The sequence below is a fragment of the Crocodylus siamensis genome, chromosome 5 (assembly GCF_052110815.1).
Source record: "Crocodylus siamensis isolate JL-2025a chromosome 5, ASM5211081v1, whole genome shotgun sequence".
In the NCBI taxonomy this organism is placed as follows: Eukaryota; Metazoa; Chordata; order Crocodylia; family Crocodylidae; genus Crocodylus; species Crocodylus siamensis.
Window position 1 is genome coordinate 19843851 of NC_143399.1, and position 15765 is coordinate 19859615.

Here is a 15765-nt window from a genome sequence, read left to right on the forward strand (position 1 = left end):
CAGCAGCACAACAGATATTGGACCAGATCTGGCATCTTTCCTTCGAGGACACATTAAGCAGAAGTCAGACTGCCTCATGGCAACTCTACTGTCTGACCCCGTAAACTTGCTCACATAGGTAACAATGACTTGTAGAAGAACTGATCACATATTCAGAAGCAAAATCACCAGCACATTTCAAGTGATTTATCTTTTTACTATAAAAAGGTTTAACTGTGTTGTTGTTTTTAAGCAAGATAGCCAACCCCGTGTGTGAGCTGTAGCTGAGTGCACAATGACTGTTAATGTTTGCCCACAGTCACAGCACTACCAGCATCTGACTTACTATACTGAAGCACTGTACTTGGGGACAACTTGAGTATGAAAGGCACTATATAAATCCAAATTCTATTAGATATTTCATGCTATACATGTTCACTGTACAGTACTTCACCAGCTCTTTATCTTGAAAAAAGAACAGAACACAAGACTTATAAAAATGGTTTGCTTACAATCACTAAAGAATTATTATTCCACTGCAGCACTAATACATTGTCATACAAATGCCGAGGCAGGCAGATAAGACTTTTGCTGTTTAAGTTGAAGAGCTCCACTCTGTCTTTAGATATTTGGGCTAAATTGTTACTCTTAAATCACTGCTATTTCTTATGCAGAGTGTGCATTTACAAAGAAGGCTTTTTTTTTGGTCTGTTCAGTCCTAAGCACTCATGGCCACCCCAGAATTATTTAATTAATTAATTAATTTTGAATGCTCGGCATTTTGTAGTATCCAAATCCAATGTTTCAGTGGATTTCAGTAAATCATCCCTGAAAGCTTTTCCTTTCTTATATACTGTTCTATGCACAGCATCAATCATTCTACAGTTTCACAGGAATAAAAAAAAAAGTTTTCTAAATCTGTCTTCCTTTATCATCCACCATTACATAAACAAGATGATTTATGGAGCAAGAAAAAGAAACGGAGGAGGAGGAGGAGGAGCTGTCTGATTTTTTTCTAAAGAATTCTACCCCATCCTTTTATTGCACAGTGCTTTCTGGAGTCACTCTTACACCAAGGTGACATTTTTACCTTTTAAAGTGCTCTTTGCTCTTCACACTGTGCCCCTAAGATGGTTAAAATGCTTGAACGCTACTTTGTGCTGGGCCAGATAATGCATAGAATCTGAACAACCCTCTTCAGCCTAAACGGTATTATGGCACCTCATTTGCCTGGGAACCCCAGAGTCCAGTCACTACAATGCAAGCAGAAACATGGTGTGCCACTTCCCATTTCTGTAACATGCTGTTGACTTCACCATGGAAACCAGGGTATCTAACATTCACACACACGTATAGATCAAAATGGTTTGGTTGCTATGGTGATACAAGCCTAGCGATCTTTTTTTGCAGGTTCGTTGGTGGCACAATGTCAGGTAATCAAGTGCCATGGGGCTATTAGAATTCCTTAGTAGGTTCTACTTGCAGTTCCCTATAGTTATAACTGATGCAAAGACAGCAAGAAAACATCACCTCAAGCTATATCTTGGCTTTAAACTGCCTCCCTCCCTCAGGAGAATAGTGTGAGTGGATAGCACTTTGGTGGCAGCTTCTGGAGACATTGCCTTTGAGGCAGACACGTTTCCAGGTGAGCGAGTGACAACTGCTGCTACAGTTAATGAGTGGCAGAGCATGATACCCTTGTTCTGTTTGGTGCAGAAATGTGTGGGAGGTGAGGTCTGGTTATGCCCTTGTGGAACGCCTCCCTCTTAGGGTTTCTGCTGTGCCATTTATGAGATAGAGACAGGCATTTCCCTGGGTCCAACATAAGGATGAGAGGAAAGAATCTTTACACTGTCTAACTTCCATCCTATGTACATATGTCAGGCTACTAGATACAATCTACTCACAAAATCTTGGACTGGTTTTGCCCAAACATTGTAGGAAATAAAACCATTATGGTTCAAATTATGGATCCGGATGATCTCCACCCTAGAGTTCTAAAGGAACTGGCCCAGGTCATTGCAAGTCCCCTGGCACGGCTTTATGAGCACTCGTGGTGCTCTGGTGAGGTACCGGAGGACTGGAAGAGGGCCAACGTGGTCCCCATCTTCAAAAAAGGCAGGAAGGAGGATTCGGGAAACTATAGGCCGGTTAGTCTCACCTCGATTCTAGGCAAGCTGTTCGAGAAAATTATGCTGGCACACATCCAGGAGGGGCCAGCAGGGGACTGCATGCTTGGGTCAATCAACATGGGTTCATCAGTGGCAGGTCCTGTCAGACCAACCTGGTGGCCTTTTATGATCAGATCACCAGATCATTAGATGCAGGGGTAGCAGTGGACATAGTCTTCCTGGACTTCCGGAAGGCTTTTGACACTGTCTCTCACCCCATTCTCATTAAGAAACTGGGAGGCTGTGGTGTAGACACCCACACAGTCAAGTGGGTCGCTGACTGGCTGGAGGGCCGCACCCAGAGGGTGGTAGTGGATGGGTCCTTCTCAACCTGGAAGGACGTGGGCAGTGGGGTGCCCCAGGGCTTGGTCCTCGGGCCTGCACTGTTCAACATCTTCATCAGTGATTTGGACGAGGGGGTAAAAAGCACCCTGTTCAAATTTGCTGATGACACTATGATGTTGGGGGACGTGGGCACACTGGAAGGACGCAACAGGCTACAATCAGACCTAGACAGGTTACAAGGGTGGGCGGACGAGAATAGGATGGGTTTCAACACAGACGAGTGCAAGGTGATGCACCTCAGGAGGAACAACCAGCACCATACCTACAGGTTAGGGAACTCCCCTCTTGTCAGCACGGAGGTGGAAAAAAATCTGGGGGTCATCATTGACTCCAAGATGAACATGGGCCGGCAGTGTGGAGAGGCAGAAAGGAAGGCCAACCGTACCCTGTCATGCATCCACAGATGCATCTCGAGCAGGTCCAAAGAGGTGATCCTCCCCCTCTATGCAGCACTGGTCAGGCCGCAGCTGGAGTACTGTGTCCAGTTCTGGGTGCCGCACTTCAAGAGGGATGTTGACAGCATGGAGAGGGTCCAGAGGAGGGCCACTCACGTGATCAGGGGACAACAGGGCAGGCCCTATGAGGAGAGGCTGCGGGACCTGAACCTGTTCAGCTTCCACAAGAGAAGGCTGAGGGGGGATCTTGTGGCCTGTTATAAACTAGTTGGGGGGATCAGCAGGCATTGGGGAAGTCACTGTTCCCCCGAGCACCGCTAGGAGTTACCAGGAATAACGGTCACAAGCTGGCAGAGGGTAGGTTTAGGTTAGATATCAGGAGGCGCTACTTCACAGTCAGGGCGGCTAGGGTCTGGAACCAACTTCCAAGAGAAGTGGTGCAGGCTCCTACCCTGGGAGTGTTTAAGAGGAGGTTAGATGCACATCTTGCTGGGGTCGTTTGACCCCAGTATTCTTTCCTGCCATGGCAGGGGGTCGGACTAGATGATCTGCTCAGGTCCCTTCCGACCTTAGAAACTATGAAAACTATGAAATTATGAACTATGAAAATTCAGCTGTCACTTATACAAGCGCATTTAGGATATTAACCCCTTCCCCGATTACATTGTATTCGCCTAGTCTGAGTTCAAGAACATGTTCATAATTTTGCCAAGTTATATAGTCTTTTAGTAAGCCTAAAAAATAATAATAGTTTGAAGAGGTTTCCTAATGAATGCGAGGAGGGGGATGTTGTGAGTGAGACAATAAGGTACTAAAACTATGAAATTCTAATTCTAAAAGGTTACGAAAGTGCAGCTGTAGACAGATGTTGCCCAAGTGCAACTGAGGAAGAGTTTCTTTCTTCTTTTATGTTAAGGTTTGGTTTTTTTCCCTTTCTTTGTATAGATATATTTTGCATTAACCATCAAGGTCCTTACATCTTTGCAAATGAAAATAATATCTACAGAAACATTTCAAACTACTAGCAGCATCTTCCAGGAAAGCTCATTTAGAAAATAAACTTGGCTAAACAAAAGCCTTAGAAATAACATAATCAGCTTTGGTACATTGTTCTTCTGGGGCAAGCAGGGCTAGGGAAGAGCAATTTGTCAAAGATATACACTTATAATGTTCAAAGAAACAATTTTCCAGTACTGTGTTATCTCTTGCTTCTCCTTTATATATTTATTGTTTACTATAAGTTTTAGTCGAAGAGAAAAATTAGGTGTACTCTTGAAAGTCTGGATGCCTAGGTACTCCATATGTGCCAGGCTCCAATAAATTATGATGCTCCTGTTTTTAAGGAACTTACTTCCAAACAACAGTATCTATTGTCCTTGCTACAGTATAGTGAATCTGTTGCTACCACACGTCTCTACATACATGTTCTATAACACAAGAAACTGGAATTCAATATAGGTATGCGAGAGAGGTAAGAAAACTAAACTTATCACCACAGAATGAACACAGAAGCCTGATGGAGATGCAAGGAACTGCCTCTTTTGACCTTTATGTCATTGGGTTTTGAAATAAAGTGCTGTATTAGCAGGAGGCATAGTCAGAGATGTTTTTATTCACGCTGTGTGTCATTTAGCCTAGTCCCCGGGGCCTGAAGGTTCAACAGTTGGAGTGTGGCAGTGGTATCTAAAAGCTGGATCCTATAACCCCCAATCTGTTTGCTCACAAGGACTCAGGATTCTTCTTGTACAACCTTCTACGGTCAAGGATTAACTCTTACCACCTGTTTGTACAAGTTAGTGGTCATTTAGGCACAAGTCCAAAAGAATGGACTTGGTTTTGGCTTGTGACAGAGAATCAAGGATACACTGGTAGGTTATATTTTATATCAAGGGGGGAAAATGGCCCCAAGAAATCAACATGCTTAAGCAGATTGCTTTGAAATTTGGTGCACCTTATGGGATTTTAGGATAGAGTTACTGAAACAAGTTTGGGGTCATTTGAGCCAAGGGTCCCCTGAGATGCATCATTTACATATCCCCAAAACACCATTTCTTAAGTTTCTATTTCTCCCAGCTTTTTTTTCTCTCCACATGGCTGTGGATTCAATCCTCAGCTCTAACCAGGCCCCAGATGCTTTCATTACCTTGATGCTCGTTTGTCATACTTTCTTCCCTTTAAAGGAAGTAAATATTGAACAGAAAATTTAAAAGGCTAAACCAAGGCACTGCCTCCCCTTGCATCCAACCCCTTCTTCCTCCTTCTCCTTCTAATCTGGGATCTGGAGGGGCTAAGGTCCATCTCTCTGCCCTCCAAATAGGAACCTGCATTCCTTTATCTACCCCTCACATATGTGCCAGAATATATGGACTTGCTTTTCTCCATGACCCCATATGACTCAGGATTTGGGGGACACACATACATTGAAGGCTCTAAAACCTAGGTAATTCAAAGATATGATACATATGCAGTAGGGAAACTGGCCAGAGGAAGCAGGAAGGGACTGGCAAGGAGGGAAGGTCAACTGGGTGTGGCAGGAGCATGGTTGAGAAATATGGTTGAGGTGGGTGAAGGGCAGGGTTAAGTAAAACAAGGAAATGTTGTGATCCTGAAGTAAGCTGCTGGTGCTAGGGCAGCAGAGGGAGCCGGACAGTGAGAAGCATGTTTTCAAGAGCAAGTAGATTTAAAATGCTAACAGCTTAATAGGACAGGGAAGGAAGTAAAGCACAAATGGTGCAAGGGAGAATGGTGGAGGTAGAATTCTAGAAAGAGGAAAGACATATTTCAATTACGTGCTTAACAATATTGCAATGAGTGTGTAACAAAACTGATAAGATTTTGGGACATCAACATGTCTGTGTCATCTCTTGCTGGCTGTATTGCCAACTCCATCTACACACTGAAAGCATAACCATAATCCCTATTCTACTCCACCAAAGTGTACAGAAGGGAAGATGTTAAAAAACACATAGCATCCTTTACCTTTTTTTAGCCAGAATAGCATCAAACATACATAATAACCCCACCTTCCTAAATGAGCATAACTTGTACAAATGACATTGCCCTTTTTGTTTAATGAACTATGATAGTCAGTGACAAAAAAACTTTGTTAACACAGAAACAAGGTTGCCTGGTGATATCTTGTGGGCTTCCCAAGGGTGCTTGTACACGTGACATCGGGCACATGCACATGTGATGAAAATTGCCTTTTGTGTGGCTTAACAACATTACACTTTACAAGCACATAAGTTTTTGGTGATTTAAATGAGTTTGCATTGTCATAAACTAATCCCCATCCCAATGTAGTCTAGTTTGTGATGACGCAGCTTGGAACTGTGCAGCCATTAATCTGTCATGTGTACATGGTAATTCACTGAATGATGTGTGATGAGTCCCTTTGTCCATTGGGTGTTGCTACAATTTTTGAGTAGCGAGCCCCCTTTGTCCACCAAGTGTCACTACAATTTGCAGGTATATTTGTGTAATGAATGTTTTAGGACACCAGGGGGAGCTGCTAATTGGGACCAAAACTTGCATCAGTCACTACTGACTGGCACCAAAATTTGCAACAGTCGCAGAGACTAGCTCTTCCATGCCCAGCAAAAATCCCCAGACTTTGTCTGGCAACAGCCAGGAGGAATTCCTGCTCCCCTCCACCCTGCACCTCTAAAACATCCCTTTTCAGCTGGCTGTGGAGTAATTGTCCCCTTAATGCCATTAATTCACTCACCCGTTTTACATAAACCTGACAAAGCGGTGTTCTGTGAGCCCACATGAACAAAAACCTTGCCTGCTTTATCAGCACCAGGTGAGTTCTCTCAGCATTCACTCCCTCACTGACTATGTCTGAACCACTCAGTAGTTCAAACCATGCCCCATTAGGCTGGACACCTGGGTCACTGGCTAGCCTGCTACTGTGCCATGGCATACAAAGGGCTAACAGATCTAGTAGGGTTAAAAGATATTCAGAACAAGTATGTTCATAAGATGCAAAGTTGCCACTGGTGCAGAGCCCCACTCCCTGCGTTGAGCTTGCCTGGCACCAACATGTCCCTGGTGGATGCTGCTGACTGGTGCCAAAACTGGTGCCAAAACTTGCAACAGAGCAGAGCATAGCACTTGCATGGGCAGCAAAAATCCCCAGACTTTGCCTGGCAACAGCCCTGAAGAATTCCTGCTCCCCTGCACCTCTAAAACATTCCCTTTTTTTTTTGAAAATTAAAATATTTCTAAAACAAAATTATCTAAAAAAATATCAGAACATATCAAAATTATTATCTAAAACAAAAAAAATTGTCTAGAACAAAATTATCCAAATGTCTAGTTTCAGAAGTTTGAGGTTGAGGAGATGAAGAGTTAAAGCCCCAGGAGCCTCAACTCTGCCCATAACACATGTTCTTTCTCTGCCTGTAGTACTGAACACCAGCTCTACAGTCCACCATGTTCCTCCATAAAAAGAACATTGTGTATACTAACATTTAGTTTACCTACTTTTAAAACCACTTCTCTCTTATATATGCAATACCATCTAATGTTGTGCTTACCCATCAGTAAACCCTGAAGACTACACTCAGGCTAATCTGCTCCTGACACAGTGTAATCAACACAATGCTAAAATAAAATATACTGGATCTCAAAGTATGTACAGACTTTTTCCCTTGATCACACACATGGGATGCTTATAGATAAATCCTGCTGGTTATTACCAGCTCCAGGGAGGGCAGAGTTAAGGCTATATGAATATATACCGTAACACTTAATTTCCCTTTTTTCAGAAGATATGCTAGTTCAGCAAAATTCATTGTGCAAGCCAAAATATTAACTCGCTGAGTTTCAGGACACATTTTCTAGATTTGGGCAGAACTGGAAAGCACAGAGGCAGCCAGAAATGGAAATGAAAGAGAAAATGAAGGAAAGCTATATCGTTTTTTCAACCCATCCCCAGTGTATTTTTCTATCTCACGATGAATCTTTTTGTGAAAGTTCTTATTTCAAAGAAACAAGTTATCCAAGCTGACAATGGTACCTTGTAGTTCAATTACATTGTGAGCTTCCTTCCTCCTGAATTTCTTTCATAAGTTTTATCACAAGTTCCTTTGTAGTAGCCTTCAGCAAACTATGCTCTCTTCAAACATCTTCTCCTTCATGTAGCTCTGGAGGGTTTTCCAGCCTGGAAAAGGTCAGGTTGAAGTGGTTTGATTTTTTTACTTTTAGGCATCATATCCCTTCCTCCACTTAGTGCACAAGTTCTCTCTAGCCTATGTCAAAAGTATCATAATATCATAATATCCCCAATAAACTACACTTTATTGGGGATTGGAAATATGCCACTATACAAAAGAGCAAACTTACTGGTGCACACTCAGGACCACACTATGGCAGCTGCATTACATTCACTTGGGGTGTAGTACTCATGGAGTATTAGGCTCAGTAACCCTAGTTAAATTGATCTAAATGCAATATCTGCACCTACCCTCAGTGAACAGTGGTTCATCCAGGAAGTAGCTTCACATACCATCCCTTGACAATTATGCTTTGTTAGCATAGGGAAGTAAAGCTGGGGCAAAGCTTAAGAGATCATTTAGTCCAGCCCCAGACAAAACCTGCAACCTTGGTGTTACTAACACCATGCACTAATTGAGACAAACAGCCTTATTACATTCTATCAGGGGTGTACTTGGTAGCTGTGTTGGACTGAGACAAAAAGACATACAAAAAATTAGAACTCTTGGTTCCAAAATGATAACTTTGATTAGACCAACTGGCAAATGGCAAGAAAATTGTCCTTTTCTGCAAGCTTTCAGGATCAAAGTCCCTTCATCTGGCTCTGGGAAAAGTGTAGATGGTACAAGATGGTAAAAAGTCCCCATAGGTAGGAAATAAACTTCATTTTTGCACAGAGGGAGCTGAAGATGGAAGTCTGTCCCTCTAGGTCCATGAGAGTGTCTTTGTGAGCTGTGTTGAGTTGCTCTTTGATGTGTTGATCAGGTAGAATTCCTTCCCTGGAGGTGTCAGATGGCAGGCAGGGAAGCAAAAAAACTTCCTCGTTGTTCTGCAATGAAGTTTAAATTCCAAAATCAGCTAAAATTTGGCATCTTCCACGTTTCAGGGGTGTACTCGGTAGCCGTGTTGGTCTGAGACAAAAAGACATACCAACACGGCTACCAAGCACACCCCTGAAACATGGAAGATGCCGAATTTTAGCCGAAAAATTGCAGAAGTTAACATTGCAACAAGTGCTCAGAAATGTGCTTTAGATGGCCCACTTGCAGCCTTTTCCTGGGTCAGGCTACTCAAATAATCTCTTACTTGGGAGCAGTTCACCCAACAGAACCATTTCTACTCTTTGTTTGTTCTGCTAAGCCAGCAGCTGCTCCGGCCTTCCATTGGAGGATTACTTAACTGCAGAGAAGCAACATGCTACCTTATCCACCAGTCCACCCTTACCTGGGCCAGGTTGTCTCCCTTTATTCTTTCTCCAACCCTGGCATTGGCTGCAGGTATAGTGGGGTAGGACTAACTTGGCCCAGAGGCTCTCTTTAACCCCTTCTTCAATAGAGGAAAACTCCTCCGCCCCATCACACACAGACTTGTATCATTTTCTTGAAGTGATGGCTGTTCCCAGAATCCCAAATATATATACATATTGTGACAGGTTAGCTGGCAGTGACTTAGCCCAGGGGTTTTGAAAGGGCAAAAGCTGATTGGAGGACTTGGGATTTCCTTTACTTACCAATCAGGCTCCAAAGACTCATCCTCCATGTCCCCTGATTGGCCGCTTGGGTCACCTGGAGGGGGATAAAAGGGGCAGTGCAGCTGATTCAAGAGAGACCACCGAGGGACCACAAGGAAGGAGCTTCAAAAAGCTGGACCAGCAGGGTGGGAGCAGTTGCCCCAGAAGCACCCGAAGGAGTGGGACCTGCAGGCAGCAGTGGGACCCTCAGCAGTGCGGTGTGCGGCCGGCAGGAGAGGTCCCCCACTGGGCTCTGGGATCCCCCGGGAGAGGCTGCAGCCAGCAGGGGAGAGGCTCCCCTGCTCCAGGAAGGATCTGAGCAGTGACCTGAGAGGATCCCGGTTCTGCTTCCAGCTCCTCCAATCAGAGGCTGGGCAGCTCGACGTGAAGCCGGGCTCCGGGAAGGTCAAGACCCCTCGCAGCTTGGAGCAGCACCAGCTCTGGTGGCCATGCGGTAGTGTTTCTGCCTACCATGTGGGAGCTCTGAGTTCAGCTGGGGTGACTTGGGGTGAGTGAAGTGACAGGGAGAAATCCTTGTTGCAGTGGAAAGGGGCCATTGTGTTTTCCCTCTTTCCCCCCACCCCCTCCAGGTACCTAAGCCCTATATTCCTTGTTATTTGACATTTTGTATTTTGTGCCTTTTATATTTCACCAACCGGTATGTTTGTTCTGCTGTTTGTGTTTTATATTTTGTTAACCCTGTCTTTTGTCAATGTTAGTGTCTAACCTCTGTTGAATCCTGCCCCCTCAGGGCATTGTAGTGTCCCCTATACCGCCTGGTTTATGCCTGTTAGGTTAAGGCCCCATTTGTGGCCTGGCTCTGCTCTATAGGAGGAGGAGAGTCCCTACACATCCCACAGTGCTTGGGCACCTGCTTCAGTTGGAAAGGGGGTACCTCTTGGAGCACCACCCAGGTTTCAGTATTTTCATAGCTGAGCATTTAGCCATCCAATTTGGTTGACACTCACCTTGCAACTGATCTCCTGTTTTAACCATACTGCAGTAAGAAGACTGTACGAATCCCTTATTTGGAGGCACCCTAGGAAAAGTGCTTAGTTTTGTACTTATTGAGAAACCACTTCAGGACTGGGCCTCTTTAATGAACTCCTTCAATTTCCTCAAGATCCTTATTAAGCTTAGCATTGGACGTCTTTGTACAGCAGTGCTTAGTCTCCAGAGCTCTCAGCAGTGCTCTAGTTGTTGATTCAGGTAGCTACATTTGGCACATACATTTTTGCCATCTAAAGACTTTTGGTTTCCTTTCGGTTCGCTGGTGAAACCTAACCACACTGAGATCTACCTGCATGCCTTATTGGTTAACTTGTCTTCCAGGTATATTGCTGCTGCTGTAGGGACTTTGTATTTTTGTTTGTTCAGCTTCAGCATAGCAGTTGGCTCTTTCAAAGCTGCCCAGAGCCTTTTCTGCTCATGCCTTTCTGCTGATTTTCTTCAGATCAAAATGGCATCTGCATAGACCATAGTACCCTCTATACCATAAAATATGTGTTCCAGTGAAACACTTTGAGTACTAAACACAATCCAAATGGCTGTCTGTATAAATAGTGTCTCCCAAAGGGACTGTTGAATACATGCAGACATGAGCTTTGTTTTTCTAAGGGCACCTGCCAGAACCTGCTGATGCATCTGGCATAGAAATATATTTGGCATCAGCTGTTGCTTGCAACATTTCTCCCTTCACAGGTAGTGGGAAATGTTTCCCTTTTTTATATATGAGCTTAGTTTTCTCAAGTTTGTCTAAAATAAAAGGTTCCATAGTGTTTTTCTATACTAGCCAATGAACTTACCCACTCTACTGATACTACTGTTTGTACTCTGATTCCTCGAGCCATAAGCCTATTTGGGTCTTCTATCTTCTGCCTAAGATGAGACAGATTACTACTGTTACCCCAATTTTTACCTGTTTATTTTGACTCTCTGGCATTTCCTTCCAATTTACTCCCAATGTTTTTGGCAACACACTTGCAGACTCTGCATCACTGTCCATTTCATTTGTTTTCAGGCTGTTAATTCCTGTTTTAATAATAAATTCATCTAAACCAGTGGTACTTCACAGGTCTATATCCATCACACCTCCTTTCTTGTATTTAGTTTTTTTCTCTAATATCTACAGTGTGAGAACACTGTCTGCCCTCTGCAAGTTGGTCTGGACTGGGTGACTTCAAGTATTGGCAACTCAGAATACTTTGCCAAGGTCTAATTCTAGATCTTCCAGTAGTTCCTTTCTAGATTGCAGTCATAATCCAGATTGACACCAACATTACAAGACTGGCTCTTCACTCTGGGATCAGTCACAAACACTTCTACAGTTTCATCTTCCTCTTCTGATTAAAAATATCTCATATATTTCACTTCAGTATGGAGTGTGGTACTCAAAATTTGATACCACTCTTTCGTAGATGGAAGTGTGGTGTAGAATGATCTAAAGTAGCTTTACAAACACTAGTTTGTCTACCAGAAGCAACGTAGTCTTATCAAGATGAAGCTCAGCGAGGGCTAAGAAGCCTGTACAGAGATTTGTGGTACCATGCCTAGATTTGTTTTTGTACCCAGCCAAGCTCATTCACAGCTGGCTTGGTATCACTGTGCTCCACTCTGTAGTGGCAACATACCCATGGTTAGCCTCCTCTGCTTGAGTTAACTGAAAACTATTAAAAGCATCAAATCAATCACTGTCAAAGTGTCAAAAATATGATTAAATGGCTTTGTTTTCATTGGCTCCCTGAGCTTGCAAATACAAAGTGAGGCATTATTTGGACTTCTTCTGTTGTCCTTAAACTGCTCTATTGCTTCATTCAGGGTATTTTAAAAATACATATATATTTGGCTTTTTATTTGCTATCATGCAAAATCCACCAATCTCCTTGGGACAAAGTGCTTCACAGAGGTCTGCCGCATTCAGTGCCTCATTTCTAGCAGGTTGTAAAACCACGTCTGCATGGTAAACTTACTATGCTCAGAAGTAGTGCCTTCCAGCATGCTGTGCTGCCCAGGGCATGCTCCCTCCTACACCAAAAATAGGGTAGCCATATCTGGTGGGTGCTTTGTCAGGTTTAATAGTACTGCTCAGCAACAGGGTGGATTAGTTTGCCCCCATGCTGATTAGCTGACTATAGTATCACGTGGACATTTGCTATGCTGCTTTTGGATTTAGAAACTACCTGTACAGAGCAGCCCGGTTTGCTTGAGGGTGTCACTGCTGGGCTTGGTAAGTTATCTTGGTAGACACACCTGAGTTACATAATAGTACAATTATTTTCACTCCTGCCAGGCTAGTTCCTGATCTTGGTAGAGAAAGTAAGAGTACAGTGGTAGCTAATTTCCCTAATTTTTGGCATACAGTGGGTAGATGCAAGCATTACATATAGACTGACCTAACCAAGCATAGGTTGATCAAAATGCCTGAGTGTCCAGGTGCTCGCAGAGCTTAAATTGCCCCCAAAATGACAGGCCTGATCTAAGTTAGTTCACCTCAGGAGGTGAACTGACTTTAGATTGGTAAAGGGTTAACCCGATCTAAAATGGGTTAACCTGGTCTAATGCCTGCATGTGTTCACAGCACAGCCCCAGGGCTGGAAAAGCTGAACCACTCTCCCCAGTCCCAGACTGTGCTGTTCCTACCCTTCCAACCTGGACTGGGCTATTTTTAGTCCCTTCATCACTCCTGTCCCTGCACTGGGAAATTTTCCCTATGATCCAACAGCCTCCCTGATCCTGCTAGCCTCTCCTCCCCTGAGTTACTGCCCATGCCATACCTGGCAGTGGTGAACGCCTTCATGCACCACTCCCAGTTTAGGTGGTTTAAAGTTAGCCACCTAAACCTCAACTAGGTCCTACAAATGCTTGTTTGCACCTTTGGCACCTTTTGGGTACTGCATGTGCAGTATGTGGCGCCGTAGACCCATCTGTGGCACCGCACATGCAGGCATTCCCCGTGCTGCTGATTTGCAGTGTGTGGGGAGGAGAGGGGGATTTGACAACAACCTGGTGTCAAAAAAACCCACATCAGAAGAAAGCAGGGTAGTGCATGTGGTGGCAGCATCTATGGCCTGAAACTGGAGCCTGGACAGCTGGAGCCATTCTCCAGCTGCCAGCTAGGCTGCAAGTGGATTGATTGCTGCTGCTGGAGCCCCAGGAGGCCCCCAGGACCCCAGGTAAGGCTGCTGGGGTCAGTGCCAGCCTCTTCTACCCCACCTGGGGCAATGTACTGTGCACAAAAGCATGCATGCATGGGTATTCACTGGGGACAAGCAGCAGTGGAAAATATTGTGCCGCTGCTGTTTGTCTCTAGGGAAATGCACGTGCCTGCATGTCTAGATCCAGCCTTTGGTAGCACACAGGCTTACAACTGCTTACCTCACTGCACAAGCACATGGTGGTTTAATGATTGCAGACTCTGACTTGACAAGCTGGGGTGCCCTTATTGATCTTAGAGAATTTTCCAGTTCCTTGTCACAGTCAGTTCCTTAAAAAAAGAGAGTGCAAAATTAGCAACATCAAGAATGTTTTTTTTTTTAAAAGCTTTTTGGAGAAACTGCAAATTTTCAAATCAGCTCTAATTAGCAAGAGGCAAATATATATTCAAGGGACAAATTTACCTGCAAGAAACAGAACACGAACTGGCCAATCTGAAGAATTCTTTAATGAATAGCCCAGTATCGTGTATGCCACACACTGACACAATTTTGTTAGGGAATAAGCTTTCTGCCCTCCACGCCTATCTTTTGAAAAATCCATTTCTCATCTTTGTGGGGATAAGAAAAAAATGGAAAATCCTTTATGGAGAGAAAGAAAAGCAAAATTCAAGGTAAGAGCTAAACATAATGCACAAAAAACCCAATATGCATCAAGCAACTATTCAGCCACTGCAGCCTGATCAAACAAATTATCTCTGACCCAGCTCTATTAACATTCTGCAGGTGCAGAGCTAACACTGTCTATGTACTTGGAGGAAGAAAGGACAAGAGTACTTTTAAGGCAATACAAAAACAGGGAAAGAAAAGACAAAAATAAAACTTATGTACATTCCTAGGATTATTTGCTTTATGTACCATATTGAAGCCAAGCTTAATGCAAATACTAGACATGTCACCCACTGCCCAACTGGCTACAGTTTGCATTGTCACAACTGCTGGCCACAGCGCTGCAGGCTCCAAGTCTAGATCTGAACATCAGGGCACTTTCTTTCAAAGATACTTGTTTTATATATAATTGACTTAAAATGAGGGAGAGAGTCTTTTTTGTTTTAGCAAACCTTTAAGGCATATCTCCACAGAGGGATGATATAAAGCATGTGTAGCTATATCTGCACATGTTAATCTTGGGTACCGACAGCTGTGAAACCTCTACAGCACAGGCTTCAGCTCCCAAGCAAGGGTATTAAGGATTCTAGTGCTGCTGTACTTTCTTTTCATTTAGTGCCCAATATAGCTAGAGCAGTGGTTCTCAGACTTTTAAGCTTTGGGGCAACCTTCCATAACTATTTAAAAACTTGACAGCACCCCAGGGGAGAACAGCTGGTGTGCTGCCTCCGCTTATCTCGTGGTTCTCAACTGGGGTGCTGCAACCACAGCCAGGTGGAGCTGCCCTGCATCCTCAGTGCCCAGTCAGGTAAGTCTGAGCTCTTGCAGCAGCCTTTCTTGGTCCAGCCGTCCACACGCCTCCTGAAAACACCTTCTGTTACTGGGAGACACTGTCCAGGACTGGACTACGAAGAGCTACAGCAAGAGTTTAGGCATTTGTAATTCAGCAGCATTTAACTTTGTATTCCTGGAATACATGGAACCGTTTGGCAGGCCAATTTCTTCACTGCTGCATGACTTGTAAACCTGTAGGTTTGTAAGCAGATGCAATGAATGTTTTCTAACCTTTTCCTTCAGAATTAACTGTAAGCTCTTTTTCAAAATTCTGTTGATGTGTGCTGTTTGAAATAAACTTTGCAAACCATGACATATGATCTGAAAAAATGTAATGCTTTTCAAGTCTTTTGCATATAATTCATAATTCTGCCTTTGTAAATTCAATGACATGACATCGATCAGGTGACTATAGAAAGATAGTCCAAGATGTCAAACCGGAGCTGGCAAGCCAAGCTCATGGTATCGGTCACGGTGGTGCGGCTGGGTGG

General features: G+C 43.9%; 1 long non-coding RNA gene across 1 annotated transcript; it reads right to left on the minus strand.

Annotated features, from left to right (window-relative positions):
* Window positions 1-8737: 8737 nt before the first annotated feature.
* LOC149863583 (uncharacterized) lies at window positions 8738-14034 on the minus strand. Its single transcript, XR_016442376.1, has 3 exons — window positions 13995-14034; window positions 9621-9675; window positions 8738-8939 (listed from the first exon to the last, which is right to left on the minus strand). It is a non-coding gene; the product is annotated as an uncharacterized LOC149863583 (long non-coding RNA).
* Window positions 14035-15765: the final 1731 nt, after the last annotated feature.